The sequence below is a fragment of the Canis lupus genome, chromosome 13 (assembly GCF_048164855.1).
Source record: "Canis lupus baileyi chromosome 13, mCanLup2.hap1, whole genome shotgun sequence".
Lineage (NCBI taxonomy): Eukaryota > Metazoa > Chordata > Mammalia > Carnivora > Canidae > Canis > Canis lupus.
The window spans coordinates 8,102,084-8,117,120 of NC_132850.1; the positions used below are offsets into that span (position 1 = coordinate 8,102,084).

Below are 15,037 nucleotides of genomic sequence, written 5' to 3' on the forward strand. Positions count from 1 at the left end.
GAGGAGGGACGGGAGGGGGGCAGCAAGATATATTCGCGATGGGGAGGTGGGGGGCACCCAAGGACCCCCCCCAGGTCCCACCTCTAGAGCCCCGTCCACCCCTCATTCCCGCCACTGCCACCCCTACCTGACCTCCCCGCCACCCCCCCCCCCGGGGTTAAACTTCCAGACTCTGATTTTACTAAAGATGCCACTTAAGAACCTGACACCTTCCCTCCCTGGCTCCACGTAACATAACCCACGCCCCCACCCCACAGCGCTGGCAAAATAAAAAAATTTAATAAATCATTTAAAAGAAAAAGGAAAAAAAAAAAAAAGAGCAAACAACAACCCCCGCCCCTCCCCCTCCGGCCCAGCGGCCAATCTTTGTCCCACCTGCCGAAGGAGCACGGAGCAGCGCGCCCCTCGCGGCCCCCCCTCCGCCCCCCCCCGCCGCGCCGGCCGGGCCCCCAGCGACCCCCGCGCGCCCCGGGTCGCGGCCGCCGCCCCGCCCCCCCCGCCGCCCGCCGCCCGACTTCGGCCTCACCTCACCTACCCTCTTTCGGGGGCCGGACTCCACCTCTCTCTCCGCCATGTTGGGCCCCGCTCGGAACCGCGGCGGCGGCGGCGGCTCCTCCGGGCCCCCGGCCCCCGCCCACACTGCAGGCACGGCCGCTCGCGGCGGCTTCCCGGGCCCCAGCCGGGCCCCGGCGCTCCGAGCGGGGAGGGGGCGGATGCCGCGCGCCGGGCCGGAGAGCCGCGGATCCCACGGGCGCGCGCGAGGGCGGTCGGGCCTGCCCGGGAGACGGGGGCGACGCGGGGCGGGGGAGGGGGCCGGGACTCGGGGGGTTAATGGCCTCCGAGGGGCCCCGGGAGCAGGATTATTTTCTCTCACAGAAATTCCTCCGCCTGCGGTTTCTTAAAGGGATCACCAAACCAGCCCCTTGCGCGCGCCGAGGGTGCGCATGCGCGCCGCAGGCCCCGCCCACCTTTCCCACCAAGCCCCCGGTCCTGAGCGTGCGCGGTGAGTGGCCGAGGGTAGGCCGAGTCCTGCGGGCCTCTCTGCTGCCAGCAGCTGCTCCCACCACTCAACTATGGCCGCTGCCTTAAAGGGACCATGACGCGCTGATGGGGGGGCGGGGGGCGTGCAAGCAATCCATGGAATGACAGCCTGGAGGACTGGGTGCGATGCCAATGAGGGGTGCACGTCCCCCTCTTGCGCCTGGCTGCGGAGGCAACCCTTGGAAAGGCAAAGTGACGACGAGCTGGAGTTCTCAGTGGACCTCTGAACGTGAAGCATCCCAACCCAAGAAGGGACAGGCCCGTCACCTCCGGGAGACCCGCACTGACTTCCCATACACAGCCCCACTGCGAAGGGGCCGCCCTCCAGCAGCCCGACCTCCACATCAGACCCCGCGGGGATTTGTGAAGCCCAAACCGACACCCGGAGATGATGATCTCCATGGTTCGTCCTCAGAGTGTGTGCGTGGACTTGGAGCTCAGGACGCCCAATGGGGACATTGGTCCAGGAAAGCAATTTATTTGCCCCAAGGCACCGAAACGCCCGTGTGAAATCAGGATCAGCCTTCCAAGGCTCTCCAGTGTGCCAACCTGCCTTCCAAACAACCAAACAAAAAAGATAAGTCAGTCTCCATGCAGAAGATCAGAAATGGAAGTTCCATGATGCTTCAAGGATGTTGCGACTCTTGGAAGACGTGGTTTGCAGATGTTGTGTGTCCTCATGCACCTGCATTCAAGGAACTTCGACACTTTGACTTAATTCGGGATGATCATCTTAGTTCCAAGCAGAAAACCGAGACCTAGATTTTGGGGCCTATCTTGCCCTAAAATGGAAGCAGAGGAAGACTGAAGACAATGTGGGCTTGATTTAATTCCCTCGCCTGTATTGGAGAAAAATTGCTCTCATGGAATTCATGATGATGGCTTAAAGACTATTGAGTAAGAAATACAAAAAAAAAACTGCTTCTTGAAGGTCATTCCCCTCCCAAAGCAAGAAACATTCAAATGCAAATGAGTGACGCCTGAAATCGCAGGATGAGAGATCATTTATGACTTTGCTGTGTCACTTGGTAGCTGTTTTGAAACTGAAAAGTTTCCCAATCCATCACACCTTGCTGGAAACTCACCTGGAAGTTAAGGCTATTGCTGGAAGTAGCGATGCTAGTCCTTGCTTAGGCCTCTTCATTCTTTTTTTTTTTTTTTTTTTTTAGGCCTCTTCATTCTTAATTTCACTTCTTGGTAGGAAAGAGGAAAGGACAAAAGAATGTATATGTCTAAGCTGGAATTCTTAAAACTAGACCCTTTAGTTCCAGGTTTAGGGCAAAAGAGGAAATTAAAAAGAGAAACCAAAAAAAAGATAGTTTTAGAGAATGTGGGGATGCGTGAAAGGTCTAGGGTTTTCCACCTGTTTTATGGGCAGTGGGATGCTCCGTTCTAATAGAATCTGACAGTTTAAAATGGAGTTGCTTAATTTGAAGTGGAGATGGGAACCGGTAAACTGCTCACTCATCTTTCCCCTTGTCCCCTCTCCTCCCCCATGCTCCCTCCCACCATCAGGGAAATGTAGCATTTCTCAAAACACAGTTGAAAGCCATTGATTGAGTCCAACTTCACATCATAAAGGTAGAGCCACCGAGGCTCAGAAACTTGTGTGCATTCACACAAAGGATTAATGACTGCACCAGGACCGGAACAGGCATCTTGATCCCAAGCCTAGCACTGTCTACTATAGCACACTATTTCTAGACACATTAGGAATACGTTGGGTCTTGAACAATAGGCAAAATCTGTACATTCCAGATGATGAGCATATCACGAATGTTTAGTGTAATCATCCATATAAGAAGGAGAAAAAAGAGAAACAACACTCAGCATTGCAAAGTTAATCATATTATCCTGATTTTATAGGATAGACTTCTAGAGCTTAAGTGACTAGTACAAGGTCATTCATCAAAGAAGCCAAGTCAGAATTCAAAGGCTTTTTCTTTCTAGCTTATTCAGATATATCATAAACTAGAGGTTTCTGACTAGCTGCCTTGCAGATAAATCTTCCCCACAGATATGTGTTGTGTTGGCACCATGTATATCTACGTGATCTTGGTCAAGTTACTTTATGCCTCAGTTTCCTCATCTATAAAATGGGTTGTTGGGAGGATTAGTATTTCTAAATCGCTTAGAACTCCTTTGATTCCTAGCATCATAGGAGTATAACATTTTATAAATTCTAGATTTTTTACTTTTTTTAATTAAATGCCAGCGTTTAAAATAGGATTATGTCATGCACAAATCCAATTTTCTGACTTCTTTAAAAAAAAAGGGGGAGAGAGTATAATGGTATAATACTTTGCAAATATCAAGCTGATTCATTTTAATTTTCTTCTTTAGATCATGTTCCATCATAGACTCTTGACTGAAGTGGAGCTCTGAGACTTATTTCCCTGATCAGGAGAGAGTAGAATGGGCTTAGTAGAGAGAAAAAGAAATTTGCTAAATTTCCTTAATTCTATTTGACTTATAAAATTCAGCACATAGTGAGAATCTCATTTCTCCCAGACTCCAGAGGAGATGTTCCTTTCATCTGAGACAGATAAACCATGAAGCTGTGACATAGGGAAGTAAAAGAAAAGCCTGAGTCTTAGTTAAAGGGTAGAGGAAAGAAGAAGGAAAGAGGCAAGTGATGGAGAGACAAATAAGTCTATCTTCCTACTCTAGCTCTTCAAAAAGAAAGCTCTCTTGCTTGGTTTCTGTTAGGGATTCCAGGGAGAGATGATCTGCAGGCAATATCCATACCAACAGGCAAACAGGCACCTAAAAGTAAAAGTAATGGCCTTGTGTAGTTGAGAAGAGAGAGCAGGCCCGCAGTTGGTCCCTCAGAGTGTCACTTAGGGGTGAATCCAATTTTCATGGGTCTTGAAGCTTATGTGATGGGGACAGGGAGAAACAAAACGAACTTCCATATACAAAATTAGATAGCAGGTGTTGAAAGAAGTTCTGCAGGTGAGTGGCCTTTCACCCCACTGTGATTTAGACTGTATCCAGAAGTTTCCACACACCCTGCGGAGGCATTGGGAAGGTAGCTGTGAGATTAACTGGCAAGAATTAGGGGCAAGAAAAAAAAAAAAATAGGGGCAAGTAGCTCTGTAGATCTCACCAGACCTAGAACAAAAAGTAGTAACATCCAGACCTCAGGAAGCCCTGAGGTTTGCCTCCAGGCTCTTAACAAGCTTAGAGAGGCCAGGCTACAAGATAGAGGACTCACCGGCCAACAGGTTGCTGTGAGCATCCAGAGAAGTCAAAGTAGAGTACAAAGGACATCAAATGGATCCAAGGTCTCAGGCTTCCTGAGATGCAGATGCCCTCTGAGGGACGTGTGCAGAGGTAGAGAGCAGCCATCAAAGACTTGGAGTTTCTTCCCAAAAGAGGTTATTACCTAGAGGAATTCTATCCGTCAGATTCAAATATGTTTTAAACAAAGCAACATTTAGATATATTAGACAAAATCTGAGGATGTCGAAAAGAAAGTAAAAAGGGCATTAGGATAAAAAGTGACTGGAGGAGGGCTACTTTAGTTGGCTAGTTAGTTGATTAGTTTCTCAAGAACTTCTAAACTCTGATGGTGAAAACCTGAACAAATAGAGAGGGGGTTGGGTATCCCCTCTTGTGGAAGGCTGCTTGTAAAGAGACAGCATTCTTCTCTCCCTGCTACCTGGGAGGATAGTTTCAAGAACTCCACAATTATAAGGAAGGATCTTCATTTTCCTCCTCTTTAACCCCTGCCTTCTCCCTAGGATAGGAGGAGGAGGAGCAGTGTTCTGCTATCTGTCCCTTGTTGCTCTCTTGGGTTTCTTGATGCCGTAGGAACCCATTTATCTTCCTTGATAGAAATGGAAGGAAGGAACCCATTTATCTTCCTTGGTATCACTCTATATAGATTTTCATGTGCCCTTGATAGGTTCTATCATCAACTGACTCAACTGACTCGTCAACAGACTCAAATCTCAAAAGAGGACAGATTTTTACATAATATAGAATAGGGGTCTCTGTCAGCCACTGAGTGACCTTGAGCTAGTCCCCTTCCTTTATCAGCCTCAGTGTTCTCATAATGTGAAATAATTAGAATACCTTAGGTTGGGCCTCATTGTCAGCTCCAATTGCTTGGTGATGGCTGCTGGGGCCATGGTGTACAAAAACATCTGTTGGGCTACATTCAGGTTCAATAATTGATTAGTGATGTATTCCTCAGATGAGGGATGGAAATGACATCACCCATCACATATGCCATCCCTTGGCTAACTGAGCTATTAATTATTTCCAATTCTAGATTTCTTTGATCTTGTCATTTTTATGGCTGCTATTGAGATCTATCCCAATTTAATCGCACTGTTTTGACTATTTGCCTTTGTGCCAATTGGAATGGAGAGGAGAAGGAACAGGAAAAAAATTGATATTCCAACTTGACATTGCCCTTTGAGGAATGAAGACCCAGAAATCTGGTCTACTGCTTCTCTTCGAACCAAACCCAAGTCAGCAGAAACTGGAGAAGATGGATTCTTTAGTTAAGAGATAGCCCTTGTTTTTCTTGTCCTAAATGGAGAAATCATGCTTATCTCCTTTTCAGAACACCAGGCCATTATGTACAAAATTCTGACTTAAAGAATGACTTTCAAATATTATTTAATAAAAAATTAAATTAACAAACAGTATAGAGATTCTCATTCTGAAATGAGGACAATGGAAAAACTGAAATTAAAACCAGTAATAAAATATATTTCTACATCTATTTGAAAGAATAAAAAATAAAAGTAAGAAGAACCATGGAAACTTTTCAGCTTCCATGACATGTGGGTCTGAGAAGAATGGTTTGGAGGGCTGAACACCTAAATGCAAATAAAATAAAAACCTGCCTACCAAAAATGTTAAGAAAAGGGGAGAATATTTCATTTAATATGATAATATTTTCATTTAATTGATTCATGTCATAAAAAAATTCTAAAATTTGGAGTGTGATTATACAATTCAAATAAAAACTATTCAAAATGGAATTTTTAAGTGTGGGGCACCTGGGTGGCTCAGTTGGTTAAGCATCTGCCCCGTATCAGGCTCCTTGTTCAGCAGGGGATCTGCTTCTCCTGCTCCCTTTGTCCCTCCTCCCTGCTTGTGTTTTTTTTCTCTCTCTCTCTCTCTCTCTCATATGAATGAATAAATAAATAAGATCTTTAACATAAAAAGAATTTTGTTATTTGTTATTTTGTTATTTATTTAATTTATTTATTATTATTCAGACATAATTAACACTCAATGTTACATTAGTTTCAGATGTACAGCATAGTGATTTGACACAGAACAGAATTTATTTTTTTTATTTTATTTTAAAGATTTTGTTTATTTATTCATGAGAGACACAGAGAGAGAGAGGCAGAGACATAGGCAGAGGGAGAAGCAGGCTCCATGCCGGGAGCCTGATGTGGGACTCGATCCCAGGACTCCAGGATCACACCCTGGGCCACTCAACCGCTGAGCCACCCAGGGATCCCCCCAGAACAGAATTTAATCTTGATTTGGTGAAGACTTCCCTCTAACAGAAAGTGTAGGAATTTGGGCAAAATCTTTCCTGATTTTGACATACATTGGAGAAATAAGGGACATTCTGTTTGTCATTTTTCAAGAGTAGTATTCAGGAATCAGACAAAAAAAACACTCCTGATTTGAAGTTATTTAGATTCTTTATGACAAGTTTACTGTACCTTTTATTACTGGATTGTCCACATTTTTATATTTTTATATTTTTTAAAGATTTTATTTATTTATCCACATTTTTTTAAAGTTTACTTACTTATTTCAGAGGTAGAGACAGAGAGAGAGAAAGATCATGAGCATGAGGAGGGGCAGAGGGAGAAGCAGACTCCCCACTGAGCAGGGAGCCTGATGCAGGACTCCATCCCAGGTCCCCGGGATCATGACAAACAGTTATGCAGCTGAGCCACCCAGGAGCGTTGGGTCAGAGCTTCCAAAACCATTGGAATTTCCTAAAGGTTGAGTGTGATAAAGATGTCTTTTGTCATGTTAATGAGGTGACTCTTTCAAAGCTCCCAAAGGTGGGATCTGGTTCCCTGAGGACCAACTCTGCAATTAGAGGATTGAAACATTCAGTGCCACCCCCTGACCTCCAGGGGAGTGAGAGGGACTAAGGGTTGAATCAGCCAATGGCCAATAACTTAGTCAATCATGATTATTTAATGAAGCCTCCAGAAAAGCCTAGGAGGTCACCTCTGTGGTTGTTTTTGGAGAGCTTCCATGCTTGGGGGATCAGAATACCTCAGTGTATCATCAAGCTACACCCCAGGCTCCCGAAGGACAGAGGCTACTTTGTTGGGAACCTCACCCTATGTATCTCTTCATCTGGCTGTTGACTCATAACCTTTATCATATCCTTTAATAAAAATGGTAAATGTGAATGTTTCCCTAAGTTCTGTACGCCCTTCTAGCAAATTAGTTGAACCTAAAGAGAAGGTTGTTGGAACCTCCAATCTGTAGCCTTGTCAGTCAAAAGCCTAGGTAACAGGCTGTATCTTGTGACTAGTGTCTGAAGTGGAGAGTAGAGGGAAATCTTGTAGGACTAAACCCTTAACCTGTGGCATCAGATTCTACCTCTGGATAGATAGTGTCAGAATTGAGTTGAGTTTTCAAATCACCTTGCTGGTATCTCTGAATTGCTGGGTGTTGTGAGGGGAAGGGAGAGAACGTACCCCCCAAGATTGGAATTGGGTCCAGGCACTCTAAAAGACCCACTAATGCATGAATGTTTACTGAGTGTATAAGACATGCTCAGAGATGGGAGTGGACTTGGCTTTACAGGGCCTGAAAAATGGGAACTTTCCCAAATGGGAGCTCATCCATCACATAAGTCATTAGCTGTTTCTGTTAACATCAATCCATACCCTTCGCTGAACTCTAGAACCTCATATCCTCTGCATGATGATTTAACATAATTAACTTATTTATAAACCTGGCACATGCCAGAAATTAGAGGTGACAAGATAAACAAGATACCATCTAAGATGGACATATAATAGACAAACTGGTTCTTAGGAGAAAGATAAATATGCAGCATAGTGGGGAGCCCAGAGGAGAGGTACCCAATTTGTGTAGACTCCAATTACTGCAAATATGTCACAACTTGAACTCATTAAGTCTGTCCCCACTCAGACTGCCACATGGAGAAGCTAAAACCCAACTATGGGACCTGACATGACTTGTGAGAACCTAAGTTCCTTCATGGCAACTCTATGCTATAAAGTCCCTGGAGATCCCCCAGAAGGTCTGGTGAGCTGAGAAAGCCCTAGAATTAATTTCAGAAAAACTGTAGTTTTTGTTCTGATTCCATCTGTAATTGTGAAACCTAAGATAGGTCGTTTCATCTTTTGGGGGCTTTTTTTCTTATGCCAAGGAGTTAAAAACAACTATTTTGACCTTCAATATATGATAACTCTGTTATTTTATAGTAGAAACCTGAAAAAGCTGACATTCATTGCTTAGGGAAAAAAGCTCCTATCACAAAAAGTAGGCAGGGCACTTGTCTGGCTCAGTTGGTGGAGTGAGTGACTCTTGAACTCAGGGTGGTGAGTTCGAGCCTGACATTGGGTGTTAAGATTCCTTAAACATAAAATCTTTTTTAAAAAAATATGGAAGCGATGCCTGGGTGGCTTAGCGGTTTAGTGCCTGCCTTTGGCCCAGGGCATGATCCTGGAGTCCCGAGATCAAGTCCCACATCAGGTTCCCTGCATGGAGCCTGCTTCTCCCTCTGCCTGTGTCTCTGCCTCTCTCTGTGTCTCTCATGAATAAATAAATGAAATCGTTTAAAAAAATAAAATAAATTTAAAAATATGGAAGAAGGATCATCTTCACTAGTATATTTACTGCATTTGAAATGTTTTCTCTGCATTTATTTTTTAACAAATCCATGTTAATTTCTAATACACTACAGAAAAGGTTTATATTTGGGTCTCTCTGCCTTACAGTCTAGAAAGGGCTACTTTAGATATAGTAGTCAGAGAATTTTTTGCTGAGGAGGGAACATTTTAGCTGAGACTTAAAAAATGACGAAAAGCCAGCTGTGCGAAAATGTGTAGACAGAGCATTCCAGGAAGAGAGATCGGCAAGCGTAAATCTGCGCAGCAAGAACAACTCAAAGTGTTCAAGAACAGCAAGGTGCCAACGTTACTAGAACCAATGAGAGAAAGTCAGGAGGTTAAGTCAGACAAGTAGAGACCATTGTGAGAACTTTTCATTTTATTTTGTGTATGAGAGAAGGACATTGGAAACTTTAAAAAAGTGTGCTGTGACCCTGGGGATACCATGTGCAGAATGAGCCATAAGGGAGCAAGAGTGGGACATAAATTGAGAAGTCCAGATGAGAAATAGCAGTGGTTTGATTGAGGGTGTTGGCAGCGGAGATAGTGAAAACTGGTCAAATTCAGGACATGTTTTGGAGATTTGTAGGATTGCTGCTAATGAATTGAATGCTGGAGATGACAGGGGGGAAAAGGTGATGAAAGGGTGACTCTTGGCTTTTCAGCCTAAACAACTAGATGAATGGTGTTGCTCATTATTTGAAATAGAGAATGGAGCAAAATGTTATAGAGAGCAGGACAAAGAAGGAAGCAAAAGTAATGTCTTGAGATCACAACTTAGCCAAAACCAAGAGTCAAACACTTAGCCAACTGCGCCACTCAAGCACCCCAAAAGTCATGTCTTAGACGTGAGATGACTCTTAGACTTCCAAGTGGAAACATCAAATGGGCAGTTGGATATTAGAGTCTGGAGTTCAGGAGAGATAACAGGCTAGAGATAGAAATGTGAAAGTCATCAGTACATGCCATAAAACTGGATAGGATTACCCAAAGAAAGTAAATTATTATTATTATTTTTTTTTTTTTAAGAGAGAGCGAGTCTTTTTTTTTTTTTTTTTTTTTATTTATTTATGATAGTCACAGAAAGAGAGAGAGAGAGAGGCAGAGACATAGGCAGAGGGAGAAGCAGGCTCCATGCACCGGGAGCCTGATGTGGGATTCAATCCCGGGTCTCCAGGATCGCGCCCTGGGCCAAAGGCAGGCGCCAAACCGCTGCGCCACCCAGGGATCCCAAGAAAGTAAATTAAACTAAGCCCTAAAGCACTCCAACATTTATAACTCAGGAAGAGAAAGAGGATCAGATAAAGTAGCAGGAAAGCCAGGAGAGAATGCAATCTCAGAAACCAAGAGTATTTCAAGAGGATCAATTACTAACTCGTCAAATGTCACTGAGAAGACAAGTAAGATAAGGCCCAAGGATTGACTATAGAATTGGAAGATCATTGGTGATCTGGACCAGGGCTATTTCAGAAAATTGATTTACAAATACTTAACTAAAGCAGATTTAAAGAGTTTGTGGTATGCTGGCTTCCATGTGGGAAGTCCATGTAACCTGGAAACACTCAAATGGCCCAGAGATCTATCTTTTGTCTTTTTCCTCTACCATTCATCAGGAGCCCATAGTCAAGCCCTACAGAATAGTAATGTGATGATAAATTTTATGTGTTGTCTTGGCCAGGCCATGGTGTCCACATGTTTGGTCTAACACTGTTCTGCATATTTCTATGTTTTTTGGATGAAGTGAACAATTCAATGGAGAGGTGCTTGGGTAGCTCAGTCAGTTGGGTATCTGACTCTTGATTTTGGCTCAGGTCATGATCTCAAGGTCATGAGATAGAGCTCTGTGTTCAGCTCTGCATTTGGCTCTGCACTCAGCATGGAGTCTTCTTGAGATTCTTTTTTTCTCCCTCTGCCTTGCCTCCAACTCACACCATAGGGTTTTCTGTCTCTCTCTCTCTCTCTCTCTCAAAACAAATACATAAATAAAATCTTAAAAAAAGAAAAACAGGGGCACCTGGGTAGCTCAGTTGGATAAGTGTCTTCCTTTGGCTCAGGTCATGATCTCAGGGTCCTGGGATCCAGCCCCACATCAGGCTGCTTGCTCAGCAGGGAGTCTTCTCCCTCTCCCACAGCCCCTCCCCCCTACTCATGTTCTCTATCTCTCTCTCTCTCTCTCAAATAAAGAAATAAAATCTTAAAAAAAAAAAAACATTCAGTGGACTATGAATAAATAGATAATGCTCCATGATGTGGGTGGGTCCCATCCAATCAGTTGAAGGTCCTGCAGGCAAGAGGGAATTTTGCCAGTTGACAGCTTGAGATTTGAACTGTAACATTGGCTCTTGGGTCTCTAGTCTGCCAACCTACCCTGCATATTTCAAACTTGCCAACCTCCATAATCACATGAGCGAATTCCTTAAAATGAAGCTTTCTGGGGCACCTGGGTGCTTCAGTTGGTTGGGCATCTGCCTTCAGCTCAGGTCATGATCTCAGGGTTCTACGACTGAGCCCACATCAGGCTCCCTGCTCAGCGGGAAGTCTGCTTCTCCCTCTCTCTGCTCATGTTTTCTCTCTGTCTCTCTCTTGAAAGAAAGAAAGAAAGAAAGAAAGAAAGAAAGAAAGAAAGAAAGAAAAGAAAAAAAGAAACTCTCTCTCTATATATACATATATATATACATATATATATATATGTATATATATACAAACACATTCTATTCTATTTCTTTGGAGACAGAACTCTAACACAAGCAATGAGCAGTGAGTGATTATTTTTCAAATGAAAGGAGCAGGCACTGTCATTATTGAGCCAAACACCAGTTTTTCTATGTTCTGATAACTTGAAGACTTGTTTTCCTATTAGAAAGTCAATAATATGTTCCTTAAAGAAATTTTTTTTAAAAGAAGAAAGTAAATTAAAGACCAATACACTAAAAAAAAAAAAAAAAAAAAAAAAAAAGACCAATATACTTGTATTGCCCAAAACAGAGGAGCACTGGGTTTTTTTTTTTTAATTAATTATTTATTTATTTGTTTATTTATGATAGTCACAGAGAGAGAGAGAGGCAGAGACATAGGCAGAGGGAGAAGCAGGCTCTATGCACCAGGAGCCCGATGTGGGATTCGATCCAGGGTCTCCAGGATCGCGCCCTGGGCCAAAGGCAGGCGCCAAACCGCTGCGCCACCCAGGGATCCCTTGCTGTTTTTTTTAATATCCTTTTATATCCTAATTTTTTTTACTTAATATAACATAAATATGTTACCATGGTGATTAAGATTAATCTATAGCATTTTTAATTTTTTTTAAATATTTTATTTATTTATTCACGAGAGACACACACACACAGAGAGAGGCAGAGACACAGGCAGAGGGAGAAGCAGGCTCCATGCAGGGAGCCTGATGTGGAACTCTATTCGGTCTCCAGGATCAGGCCCTGGGCTGAAGGCGATGCTAAACCGCTGAGCCACCCGGGCTGCCCAATCTACAGCATTTTTGATGGCTTTATATATTCTGTTGTGTGGCTCTAACATTTAACCAGTCCCCTTTTATAGGACATGTAAATGGTTTCCAGTTTTTTTGCTGTTATAGGAGTAAATTAGGGTAAATATCCTTTTATGTATTGCTTTGCAAACATCTTAAATATTTTCCTGGGATAAATTCCTAGATGTGGAATTGCAGAGACAAAGGTTAATAGCTTTTGATACATACTCCTAGATTGCCTTCTAGAAAGCTATTAGTTACACTTTCGCCAATAGTGATTCCTTACTGCAGATTTCCATCCTAAGTACTATTTTTTTAATAATTAAAATATAATTTATACACATAAAATTCCACAAACTATAAGTTTATAGCTCATTAAACTTTTAAAATTGTGGTAAAACACACATAATACAAAATTTACCATCTTACCATTTTTAAGTGTACAATTCTTTGACATTAAGTACATTCATATTGTTCTGAAACCATCACCACCATCCAATTCAGGAATTCTTTTCATCTTGCAAAAGAGAAAGGCTGTACCCAGTAGACAATAACTCCTCATGGCTTGATGAATTTTTAAAACATGAAACCAGCTCCCAGATCAATAAATAAAATATTACCAATGTCTTGGAATTCCCCCAAAGGATTTCCTTTTAGTAACTAAACCCATTCACAAGCGATTGACTTCTAGTTGGGTTCTGTTTCTAACTATGCTGATTTGATAAAATGATATCTTACTGTTAACCTAATTTCTTTGAATTCTTTCAGGAGGCTGAACTCTTTAAAATATAACTCTTGACCCTTTGTATTTCTTATTTAGGAATTAATATCACATCATCTTATTTAATGCTCACAAGAACCTTGTGAGAGAAAGTCAACAAAACCAAGAGTTAGTTCTTGCAAAAGATCAACAAACTTGACAAATCTTTATCTAGATTGACTAAGAAAGGAGATAAGTTTCTTTTTTAAATTTTTTTTTTAATTTATTAATGAGAGACACAGAGAGAGGCAGAGACACAGGCAGAGGGAGAAGCAGGCTCGACGCAGGGAGCCTGATGCAGGACTCGTCCAGAGACTCCAGGATCACGCCCTGGGCCGAAGGCAGGTACCAAACGGCTGAGCCACCCAGGGATCCCCGAGGTAAGTTTCAAATAACTAAAATCAGAAATGAAAATGAATAATCATCTGCCAATAAATTTGATAACCTAGATGAAATGGACAAATTCCTAAAGCAATAACTACCAAGACTAAATAATGAGTAGAAAATTTTATGGGGCATGTGGCTGACTCAGTGGAGTGTATGACTCCTGATCTTTGGTTTCTGGGTTCAAGCCCCACTTTGGGTGTGGAGATTACTTAAAAATGAAACCTTCAGGGGATCCCTGGGTGGCGCAGCGGTTTGGCGCCTGCCTTTGACCCAGGGTGCGATCCTGGAGACCCTGGATCGAATCCCACATCGGGCTCCCGGTGCATGGAGCCTGCTTCTCCCTCTCCCTCTGCCTATGTCTCTGCCTCTTTCTCTCTGTGTGACTATCATAAATAAATTTTTAAAAAATTGAAAAAAATTTTTAAAAAAATAATAAAACCTTCAAAAAAACAAAGAGAATAAGAAAATCTGAAAAGTTGAATTAATGATTGCAAACATAGAAAAAAAGAACAGTCTAGGACCAGCTGCCATCCCTGGTGAATTCCATCAAACATTTACAGAATTAACATCAGTCCTGCTCAAACTCTTCAAAAAATTAAAAAAGAATGAACACTTCCTAACTGATTCTATTAGGTCAACATTACCCTGATATCTAAACCAGACACTACAATAAAAGAAAATTATAGACCAATATCCTTTATGAACACTAAAGCAAAAGTCTTCAACAAAATACAAGTAAACTGAATTCAACACCATATTAAAAGGATTATGCGCATGACCAAGTGGAATTTATTCCTGAAATGCAAGGATGGTTCAACATATGAAATTGAGCAATGTAATACACCACTTAAATAGAATGAAGGAGGAGAAAACCACGTGATCACCTCAATTAATACAGAAAAGGCATTTGACAAATAAAATACTGTTTTATGAAGAAAACACTCAACAAACTAGAATAGAAGGATACTATCTCAACATAATAAAGGCTACCTATGAAAACCAACAACAAACATCATACTCAATGGTAAAAAGACTAAAACCTTTTCCTTGAAGATCAGAAACCTGGCAAGCATGCCCACTTTTACTATTATATGCAATGTAGTAATAGAAATCCTAGATAGAAAAAAAAAAAAAAAAAAGAAATCCTAGATAGAGCAATTAGGCAAGAAAAATAAATCAAAAGCATCCAAATCGGAAATGAAGTTCTTTGTTCACAGATAATATGATCTTACTTGTAAAAACCCTAAAGATTCCACAAAAAGAATTGTTATAAGTGAATTCAGCAAAGTAGCAGGATTTAAAGTCAACACACAAAAATCTGTTGCATTTCTATATACTAACATTGAACAATCCGAAAAGGGAGTTACAAAAATAATTCCATTTATAATAGAATCAGGGATCCCTGGGTGGCGCAGCAGTTTGGCGCCTGCCTTTGGCCCAGGGCGCGATCCTGGAGACCCGGGATCGAATCCCACGTCGGGCTCCCGGTGCATGGAGCCTGCT

At 42.3% G+C, this 15,037-nt stretch overlaps 2 long non-coding RNA genes across 3 annotated transcripts in view; one reads left to right on the forward strand and one right to left on the reverse strand.

Moving 5' to 3' along the window:
• Positions 1–984, reverse strand: part of LOC140602465 (uncharacterized) — a 60,237-nt gene extending 59,253 nt beyond the window's left edge. Inside the window, exon 1 of one of the 2 annotated variants that reach the window (XR_012005411.1) lies at positions 536–984. This is a non-coding gene — a long non-coding RNA (uncharacterized lncRNA). The remainder of the gene's footprint in view (positions 1–535) is intronic. The other variant, XR_012005410.1, reaches the window with a different exon arrangement.
• LOC140602466 (uncharacterized) overlaps positions 1–15,037 on the forward strand; it is a 41,372-nt gene that overhangs the window by 778 nt on the left and 25,557 nt on the right. The window lies entirely within an intron of this gene.